The sequence below is a fragment of the Chrysochloris asiatica genome, unplaced genomic scaffold, assembly GCF_000296735.1.
Source record: "Chrysochloris asiatica unplaced genomic scaffold, ChrAsi1.0 scaffold00196, whole genome shotgun sequence".
NCBI lineage: Eukaryota > Metazoa > Chordata > Mammalia > Afrosoricida > Chrysochloridae > Chrysochloris > Chrysochloris asiatica.
Window position 1 is genome coordinate 4,730,004 of NW_006408714.1, and position 11,500 is coordinate 4,741,503.

General features: G+C 37.0%; 1 pseudogene; it reads left to right on the forward strand.

The window, feature by feature from the left end:
• LOC102812350 overlaps positions 1 to 9,214 on the forward strand; it is a 143,492-nt pseudogene extending 134,278 nt beyond the window's left edge.
• Positions 9,215 to 11,500: the final 2,286 nt, after the last annotated feature.

An 11,500-nucleotide genomic window follows, 5' to 3' on the forward strand; every position in this document is an offset into this window, starting at 1 on the left:
GGAGGGTCAGAGAAAAAGAGGAAGACCCCCAACAAAATGGATCAGCCAGGTGGCATCATTGATGGCATCAAGTGTGGCAGCGGTAGTGAGGTTGGCCCAGGATTGGACATTGTTTCATTCTGCTGTGCATGGGGTCTCTATGAGTCGATGGCACCTGACAACAACAACAACATCCCCATGAAGATATCTAATATAATTAACTCTATGATGAGGTCTGCATGAGTAGCCAATCAATTGAAAGGAAGTTTACTGTGTATGTGACTTGCTTTCAATATATTATACCCACAGGCATAGTTTACTTGCTTTCTGTTGACTGGATCTTGCATCTAGTTTACCCTCAAACTTCTGGTTCTTTGGACTGGAGCTAATGACCTGCTCTATTATCTGCTGATTCAGGGAATCAGCAGCAGTCTGCCTTCTTACATGCTTGACTATCTACCTGAAATGCCTGTCCGTCATACCTGCTCATCTTGGTTCATCTGACCCTGATTTGGGACTTTCACACCTATACAACTGTGTGAGCCATTTCATATAAATTTCCCTTTGTATATGTATACATAAATTTCACTGGTTTTGTTTCACTAGAGAATCAGCCTAAAATACCATGAGAAAGATGTAGGGAACCAAGTTTTCTGGCTGACTAAGACTGATCCCCTTAAACACTGATCTGTAGTATATTGTCATAGATTACTGCAAGACACCAACTCATTTTCTGGAAAGTTAGATTTTACAGAATTTTATTGTGTTATTGTTAAGTTCCATGGAGTTGGTTCTGACTCATAGCAACCACTGACCTTGAGGTTAGCAGTCCAGTGCTTATTCTCCAATGTCACAAGAATTAGACCTTGATAAATTTGCATGTTCACTAAAGAATATATACAGAAGTAATCTAAGCAATGTTCTTTGCCCACATTTAATATGTTGAAAATCCTTAGCATAAAGTTTAGAGTTTCAATTAAATAAAACAATGTATATTAATTTTAATGAAGTGATTACTCTTTGTAGTTGGTAAACCCCATGCTCATTGGAGACCAATTATAATCTATCATCCTGAATAGTAAGGAGAGCCTTTTAATGTTCCTTCCATTATCCTTGCAGAAGATCTTCAATATAATTAAAGTTGTCACCACATAGCGAGCCTGAATCAGATGCTCAATCTTGTCCTTTGGAATATGCAATTGACTTAGTAGCTATTAATTTTTTACTTTACCTACTTGCAAATATCCTTATAGATTTTATAATTGCTAATAGCACACTAGAGAAGTGTGGACTGACATCAAGAATATCATCAATGTCAAAAAAAAAACAGGACAATAAATGATGGCCAGGATGTGGAAAGACTGGTGCCCTCCTACATTGCTGGTGGGAATGCAAAATGGTCCAACCACTGTGCAAAACAGTATGGTCCTTCCTCAGAAAGTTGGAAATAGAAATACCTTATGATCCAGCAATTTCTCTACTTGGTATAGATCCACAAGAAATGTGAGCCATAACATGAGTATATACATGCACACCAATGTTCATAGCAGAACTATTCACAATAGCAAATAAATGGAGACAGCCTAAGTGCCCATCAATGAAAGAATGAATAAACAAACTTTGGTATATACACAAAATGGAATATTATGCTACCTTGAGGAATATCAAATAAGCTGCAAGCCACCGCATAACATGGCTGAACCTTGAGGACAATATGCTGAATGAAATTAGTCAGTCACAAAAAGACAAATACTGCATAAGACCATTATTATAAAAGCTTAAGAAAAGATATCCATCCTAAAAGGAAATAAAAAATGCTTTGTTATTTAAGGCAGGGGGTGGGGAGGGACAGGTCTGTAGGGAAAAGACACATCATACTATCATAATTTGGCAATACACAAGAAGTGGGAGGGGATGGAAGTACAAGGTAGGTACAGGAATACGGAGCCAGGTTTGCACGGGCTAAATGGAACAGAGGTAAACAGTGATATATGTTCAACCTTGGAACAACAGGGCTCTGTGATACAGGGATTGAGGCACAGGCTGAATGGGTAAAAGGGGATATAATGTTAAGATACTTGACTGTCTTATGAATATTGGCTTCCTTTGCTTACTACTGCAAAATAGACACTTGAGTGGGAATGAAAGGTATATTAGAAAACTTGATTACGGAAAGCTTGTAAGCCTGTCTTCAGCCTATAATTGATTGGAATACCTAAAAAGGGTTCTAGAATTTGTCCAGTTTGAAATAGTCTTCATACGGAGCCTTGGTAGTCAATAAGAGGTAATGTAGAATCCTGAGCCCCATCCAGAACCCTCTGAGGTGGGACATTGCTACTTGAAAGGACAAACAGACCAACCTGGAATAGCTAGAGGAACAGAAGATATTTCTTGATAGAAAGACCAGCAGGAAAAATCCCTCTCCCCACCCCTCAAAAAATGGTAGTCTGATTGGCTACTACAAGAACAAGCAAGTTGTTTGCTGGGGAACCATCAAGGCAAGCAATCAAATCCCTTCAAGATAAATTCCCCCTCCAAGATTGAAACTCAAACAGAACACATGAGCAGGCATGTGGTGAGGGGAAGAGGGGGAAAGGCAGCAGTGAATAGACTTCCGTCAACCTGGAGATGACAGAGAGAAGACAAGGCGTTGGTTGGTCCGAAGTGTGGTGAGACCTGTGGACTCCTGAACCCAAGGACAAGGACATAGCCACAGAGGGCTAGAGTTCAGAGTGAAGCACCCAGCTATTGTAAAGTGAGGCGAGATGCACAAAAATGCCCAAACTTGTACATAGTATGCATTTGGCATGGCTTCGATAGCTTGATGATCAGAACTCCACCAGAGGAAGATAAAAGGGGAACCCCCCCTTTATTTTTTTGATAAAGGAAACAACTGTAAATTGCTACAATTTGGTGAACTTGGCCTATATTTATGGAAGTAGTAGCTCAAAATACCAACTGAGAGGGAAGGCATCCTCACATCGAAAATCAGTCCTATCCACTCTGTATATAGGGTTGATAGAGATGGGCAACTTAGACATTGGTTACCTAAAATGGGAGGGGATATAATGGCATGATGTGACTGGCTTACAAGTTTTCAAGAGGGAGTCTGTTTCAGAGTGTGGGAGGAGAGGTAGAATCCCCACTGAATAGTTTTCATCTTGTCTAGACAGGTCTGGTGAAAGGAGATGGGAACAAGAGTCTTACAATTCAGTAATGAGTAATTGCTTTCAGGATTAATTGCAACTGTCACAACTGCATATGTAGAAGTTTTGTAACAAAAAGAGGGGAGTAGTTAATTTTACAGTCCAGGAACAGAGGACCTTAGGGCTATCAAAGGAGAAGAGCATGAGCAGAATATGGGACCCTATCTAGAGAAGCAGCGACACCAGAGATGGAGACAGAAATGAGAGCACAGAGAAAGAGAGCAGCTGAGGACTCTAGACTCAGGGAAAGAGAAAGGCTGTGTGCTGGTAGCCAAGTGCTGGTGGCCAGGGGACAGGCTTGCAGAATGTGTCCTGTGGTTGTTTAAATGATTATATATTCCTGAGTGATTTTATGTACTTCCCCCCACCCCCAAAAAACACACTACAGGGAATAGAAGCAAATACTGTTGATGATACACAGAGGAGACTGCAATCATTGCAATGAAATGATGAGTGTAAAACTGATGTTTCCCCCATGTAAACTAATCACTCAACTCACAATAAAAACTTCAAAAAAAAAGGGTATGTTCTTTCATACATCCTGTTAAATAATAAATGGAAATTCCAGTTCCAGATGTTGTGCAAAAGCAAAGGAATGCAAATAAATTAACCATTTTGATGGATTAAATCAACTTACTTGTTAACTATATAGCATTTGCATTCAGAGTTATATTCCAATTTTTGTAAGTACTAATATTTATAATGTTAATTTTATAATATGTTTGATATACACATGGCTGCCATCTGTTGTTTTTGCTAAGTACTGTTGAATTGGTTCTGACTCATAGTGACCCTGTGCAGGACTTCCAAAGAGCAGCTGATTTATTTGAACCACAAACCTTGTGGACAGCAATCCAATGCTTATACTACAAGGTCACAACAGGATACAATCTAGCATACATGTAATTTAATACTAACTTGGGTAATGCTTTAATACTTTACCAGTATAGCAAATAACCAATAATACTGGAAACATTAATATATATATATACCTGACATGAAAAGTTTTGATTTTAGTATCAAGTGTGTTTTGTTTATTTTCTGTTGCACAGGCCAGAGTGCTTAATATATTATATTATATTACATATGCTAATAAATTAGTATTTAGCGGTTTAAGAGGGCACAAAATTCATTATTTATCATGTAAAATATGTTTCTGTTTTGCAACATTGAGTGTGTTTCTAAATTTTTCCTTCTAAGAAAGCAAAGAAGAATGTTTATCAGAACATTACATATGTATTTTATCAGAATATTTATGTACCTTCACATAAGGAAATTGAACAGGTCCTCAAGGAAATAAATTAAATGAATATTTAGATAATAAAAATTGTGTAAATATGTTTTATTTTTTTAAAAAATAATATCATCAGTGAAAACAAGGTAATTTATAAGACAAGAAACAAAGAAAACACCAAAATTTTGTCATAAGAGAATTTGAATCTTGCTTTTGAGATAGAGAAGCTAAAGCAGCTATTAGGCAAACCTGCTGCGCAAGACCTTTTTTAAAGTGTTGAAGAGCAAAAATGTCAGCTTGAGGATTAAATGCGCCTGACCCAAGCCATGGTATTTTCAATAACCTCATATAGCGTAGTGGTTACGAATCAGGCTGAGAACCGCAAGGTCAGCAGTTCGAATCTATCAGCTGTTCCACGGGAGAAAGATGAGGCTTTCTGCTCCCGTAAAGATTTACAGCCTCCGAAACCCTGTACAGGGTCTCTATGAGTCAGAACCGACTCCACGGCACATAACAACAACAACATATGCATCCTAGAGCTGGGTTATGAATAAGGTAGATCATAGAAGAATTGATGCATTGTGTTACGGTGTTAGAGGAGAATACCGAAAGTGTCATGGGCTGCCAAAAGAACCAACAGATCCGTTTTGGAAGAAGTGTAGCCAGAGTGCTTCTTGGAGGTCAGATGGCCAAACTTCTTCTCTCATACTTTGGACATAGTGTCAGGAGGGACCAATCACTGGAGAAGGATATCATGTTTGGTAAGGTGGAGGGTCAGAGAAAAAGAGGAAGACCACCAATGAGATGGATTGACCAAGTAGCAGCATTGATGGACTGAAGTATGACAACAATAGTGAGGTTGGCCCAGGATTGGGCAGTGTTTTTTTCTGTGGTGCATAAGGTCGCTATGAGTCGGTACTGACTAGATGGCACCTAACAACAACAAAGCAACTGTAATAAATTAGAAAGGAAAGGAATAAATTCTTTAGTGTATAGTAGCATGTATGCATGTCAGGAGTCCTGGTGTAGCGTTGTGGGTTAATGCCCTGGACTGCAAGGTCAGTTTGAACCACAAGGTAGGCAGTTCAAGCTTACCATTGGCTCCTCAGAAACCTTATACAGGGTTACTATGATACAGAACCAACTTGACGGCACTTAACAACAAGAACAACATACTGTATCAAGTTAAAGAGCAATTGTTTTTTCAGATGATTATAGTAATAGAGATAGCAATTCTGGGAATGCCATAAAGCTAATGAGAAGATTTAGTTCACCAGGAATAATGTTCTTTTTTAGCCATACTGAAGAATATTTTGTATGCAATAATAGTGCATATATAATCTTTCCATAAATTCAGAGCACTGGTTGTTGTTGTTATATGCCGTGGAGTCGGTTCCGACTGATAGCGACCCTGTACAGGGTTTCCGAGGGTGTAAATCTTTATGGGAGCAGAAAGCCTCATCTTTCTCCCGCAGAATAGCTGGTAGTTTCGAACTGCTGACCTTGAGGTTCGCAGCCCGGTTCATAACCACTACGCCTCCGGAAGAGTGTTCTTTTTTAGCCCTACTGAAGAATATTTTGTATGCAGTAATAGTGCATATATAACTTTCCATAAATCACACTGGAGGTATGATTAAAAATTACACTTGTAACCTAGTTCAAACATATGAAAAATACTTAAAAACAAAATATTTTTATACCAAATTTTAATTTGTTTTCTAAATTTGAGTCCTTTGATGTAGCTTCTATGCCATATTCATTGTTGTTTCCTAAGTGCATTGCTTAAGAATAATAAATTATTGCATACTGAAGTTTCTACTTCTTTTGTGATCTTAGACAGTTTGAAGAAGAAGATAAATGGCCCCCAGGCTGTGTGGTTGACAGTTCTCAGAACAATTTTCTTCACCTTTGTTCTTCATCAGCAAAAATAACTCCAGGTCATTTCAATACTATTTTTCTACCACTTGTTATTTTTTGACTCATTGAATTATTTGTGTCATTGATCACTCAAAGCATAGGTAATTGACTACAAAACTCAATGATATGAATTGAGATCACTCTCTTGTTTTTTTTTTTTTATATATACCTATGAATGTTAATTAACTATTCTTGAAGTATTGAGATATTACTCACATTCCCCAGACAATATTCTGCAGTGCTTGTGAAACTAAAATATCCTCGATAAGTAGCTATAAAACCTCAAACACTGCAATTCTTCAATTGACAATATTTTGAAGTTTGCTTTCCCTGATAGTACTTCAAAGTAAAGAAACAGAAAACATTAGAGAGATGCGTTAGGCTTTGGTTCCTGGAGCATCAATTACCCTGATGTAATCTGTCAAGAAGGCACTCATTTTTCCCTCTTATGGCAAAGACTTTTTGGTGGAAAGGCACAGCCCTCCAACTGTGATGAACTTAGTCAGAAAAACAGTTGTAGAAGTCAGGGAATGACAGCAGTTAGAAAACTGATTCCAGTAGAGAAGAAATCAAGTCAGAACTTACCTACATTGAGCAGCAAAGGCAACCACAAAAGCAAATGCAATCAAAAAAGAAGTAGGTGAAAAGGAGTATTTGAAGTGAGGAGTAGCATTTAAGAGGCAGACATTTCTATTCTATTTTGGTGAACATGGCCTGTCTATTTTGCATCTTTTTACAAACTTGACATTCCAGTTGTTTCAAGCCTGAGACTTCTGTGGTGTTGTAGGATCAGCACTGGACTGCAAACAACAAGGTCAGCAGTTCAAACCCACAGCTGCTCCTTGGAACCCCTATACAGGATCCCCATGAGTCTGAACCAATTCTACAGCACTTAACAACAACAACAGCATTAAATAAACAGCACAGAATAAAAACTTCTAAATAGAAATATGCTTACTACAATTTAATTTATGTTACCTGTAAAATTGGTACAGTAGCCCAAGGAAAGATGAAAAAACAAAAAAATTCTGTGAGACAGCAGATTCCAAGCAAATTTAAAAACAGCAAGTCTTTTGTAAGCCTCTAAACATGAACTGAGAAAGCAGAAACTAAATTGTTTATGTATTTAAACATAGATTATGTATCTAGAATGAACATTGTAGTTGTTAAGTGACATTGAGTCAGTTCCATCTCATAGCATCTCAGTGTAAGGTTTCTAATGAGCAGATGGTGGGTTTGAACATTTATCCTTGCTTGGTGGTGTTATTTTCTTTTTCCTCAATTTATATGCCTATTGAAATCTTATCTATTCTTCATTCCACAGCTCAATTGCTAATTTACATTAAAATGGAAAAGCAAACATTCTGATGCTTAGTTGGCCCATGCTATGTGTCAGTCATTGGGAAGAAATAAAATTCCCATTTTGTTCTTGTTGACCCTCAGACAACACTTTGAAACAGGTTATAAGTCATTATGTTTGTGTGTGTGAATAAACTATGGCGAAAATTAATATTCAATATTATACTCATAGTAGGAGGTGACGGAATAAGAATTTAAGCCCACGTCAGTTAAAGCTCATGGTTCCTTCCTCCATTTCTAATTATTTTCTTTCAAACCATTTCTCTGTACTGGCTTTGTATGATTCAATAATAATTTATATAGAATAGTATTCAACACACTGTATGATGGTGTCCTAAGCATATGTACTTCTAGAAAATGTGAGTCAATTAAAACTTATTCTTGAACGAATTCTACAAGAAGAAAATCTGTACCAAAGTTACATAAACAGATCATTTGTCTTCGGCCAAGAAGAATTTTTGTTGTTATTGCTAGGAGCAGTGTAGTCACTTTTGACCCAAAAACGATGCAACAAACATAGTTCAATCCTGTGCTATCCCCACAATACTTGAGAACACAGTTGCAGTTCCTGTGGCAAACCACCTTTTTTTCACTTTTTCAGTGACCCTCAGTTTACCTAGCATGGTATCCTTCTACAGGGACCAGTTCCTCTAGGTAATATGTCCACAGTAATGAGACAAAGCCTTGCCATCCTTGCTTTTAAGGAGTATTCTGGCTGTACTCCTTCCAAGACAAAGTTGCTTATTTTTCTAGCAGTCCATGGTATTTTCAATATTATTTTCCAACACCGCAATTCAAATTCATCAGTTCTTCTCCAGTCTTCCTTCTCATTGTGCAGATTTCAGGTGCATATTAGAGAAGTGAAAATACAAATTAGAAATACCTTGGTCCTCAAAGTGACATCTTTGCTTTTGAAACTTTAAAACGGTGTTTTGAGATTGAAACAAGATGGTCGACTTGCCATGAGTAGCTGTCAAGGGCTGGAAATAGGTGTGCCTAACAGCAGATTTGTAAAGCAGTTTCTCTTCACAGCATCTTTTTTCATACCATTTGATAGCATCTTGATTCACCAAGGCAGTGGCAGCAGTAAAATGGGCTCTATCAAACAGAACTGTTTTGAAACATTTACTTCCAGTTCAAAATGGTGCTTTATATTGTGTTTGTCATAAATCTACATATTCTTCTCTTCCAGATGACTATAATTTCAAGGTAGAGCTTGCTTTGACATCATATGGCAGGACAATAGAATGTTACCACTTTTCTGTAGGTATTCCATATGAGCACACAAAAGCTAGCCCTTGACCCAGATCCTGGGCATAATAATGAAAAAACTCATGATCAAGTGCTAAAAACCAGATTAGAAGTAAAGGATGAGCCCCTTGAGCAAGGACCCATGATAGAACAACTTAGCAAAATGTTCTTTACTACTAAGCACCGTTGGTATCCTCATAGATTGCATCACAGACATTGTAAGAAATTGAATCCTCCAAAAGACAGATCATTTCAAGGTTATCATTAGGAATCAAAGAAAAATGTTATGCTTTGCCTCATTTGTCAGTTGAGAAAATATGATCTGGCATAGTCACTACTATGTTAAGTAATAAAATAATAATAATACAAAAAAAAAAAAAGGTATTTTGAAACAGACTGGCCATTGCAATATTTCATTTGATTCCTTAACTGTTGCATCCATGAATATTGACAGAGGATCCAAGTAAAATAAAATTTCTGTTGCCAATCTTTTCTCCATTCATCATTATAATTATTGGTCCAATGTGAGGATATTTGTTTTCCTTACATTGAAGTGTAATCCATACTGAAGGCTGAAATTTTTGACCATCATCAGTAACTCAAGTCCTCTTAACTCTCACAAAATTGTGTCATCTGCATATGTTAATGTTAATTATATGCTAATGATCCTTCCTTCAATTTTAATGTCATGGTCTTCTTCATATATATAGTCTAGCTTCTCATATCATTTGGTCAGCATATAGACTGAATAAGTATGGTGAAAGGATTCAACCCTGATATACACCTTTCCTAATTTTAAACCACTCAGTATCCTCTCGTTCTGTTCTGTGCAAACTACGTCATAGACAATTATGTGGATAATATTGTGAATAATTCCCATTATTCACAAAGTTGAATGCTATTGCTTAGTCAATAAAATGTCTTTTAGTATTCTCTGCTTTCAACCAAGTCCATATGAATAAAAAATAATATCCCTTATCCCAGACCCTCTTCTGCATCTGGCTAGAATTTCTGGCAGTTCCTTGTCAGTGTTCTGCTGCAACCATTTTTAAATTATATTCAGCAAGTTGTACTTGTGTGTTATAGTAATTATATTGTTTGATGATTTCTGTATTCTGTTGGATCCCCATTCTTTGGAATGGGCACAAATATGGATCTTTTTCAGTCAACTGGCCAATAGGTGTCTTCAAACTTGCTTAAGATAAACAAGTATTCCTATATTACATCCATTAATTGAAGCATCTCAATTGGTATTCCATCTATTTCTGGAGCATTCTTTTTCACCAATGCCTTTTGGAGCTTTGGACTTCTTCCTTCAAAACCGTTAGTTCCTGATCATATTCTATCACTTGAAATGATTGAACATGGCTAATTCTTTCATGTACACTGACTCTGCATTCCTTCTCTCTTTTTTAATGCTTCCTACCTTGTTCAATACTTTACCTACAAAAATCTTTCAATATTGCAACTTGAGGCTTGAAAGTTTCTTGTTTTGTTTTCAATTATTTTTGCTGAAAACATGCTGACCATTTGGTTTTCTAACTTCTGGCTTTTGCACATTTCATTATAAAATTTTGTTTTGTCTTCTTGAGCTACCCTTTAAAATCTTCTATTAAGATCTTTATTTCATAATTTCTTCCATTTTGGTTTTTTCTTTCTTTACTGTATGCTTAACAAACTTTTGCTATCTTCATGTATAATGTCCTTGATGTCATTCCACAACCCTTTTGTGCAATGTTCAATGCACAAAATCTATTCTCTAAATTTAGATAGGATACACTCAAAGGCTTGTTTTAATTTTCTTCAGCGTCAGCCTGAACTTGCATATGAGCAGTTGGTACTGTGTTCCACAGTCTGCCCGTGGCTTGTTTTGAGTAATGATACAGAGCTTTTCCACCGTATCTTTCCATAGATGTAGTCAATTTGATTTCTGTGTATTCCATCTAATGAGGTTACTGTGTATAGTTGTTTTTTATCTTTCTTAAAAAGGGTATTTGCAAGGAAGAAGTCATTGGTGTTGCAAAATTCTGTCATGTGATCTCCAGCATCATTTCTATCACCAAGACCATATTTTCTTATAACTGATCTTTCCTCTTTGTTTCCAACCTTTGCATTCCAATCACCAGTAATTAACAATATATCTTTAGTGCATGTCTGATCAGTTTCAGACTGAAAAAACTGGTAGAATTCTTTATTTCATCATCACTGGCTTTAGTGGCTGGTGCATATATTTGAATTATAGTTGTATTAACTGATCTTCCTTGTAAGTGTATTAATATTATCCTATCACAGACAGCTCTGGGGTAGCACTGTAGGATAAGCACTGGACCTCAAGGTCGGTTTGAACCAAGGTTGGTGGTTCAAACCCACCAGTTGCTCCTCATAAACCCTATATAGAGTCACTATAAGTCTTAACACCCTTAACTGTGCTTAATTTTTAAGGAGCTCTGGTAGCATAGTGGTTACGAATTGGGCTGCAAACTGCAAGGTCAGCAGTTAGAAACTACCAGCTGCTCCGTGGGAGAAAGATGAGGCTTTCTGCTCCCATAAAGAT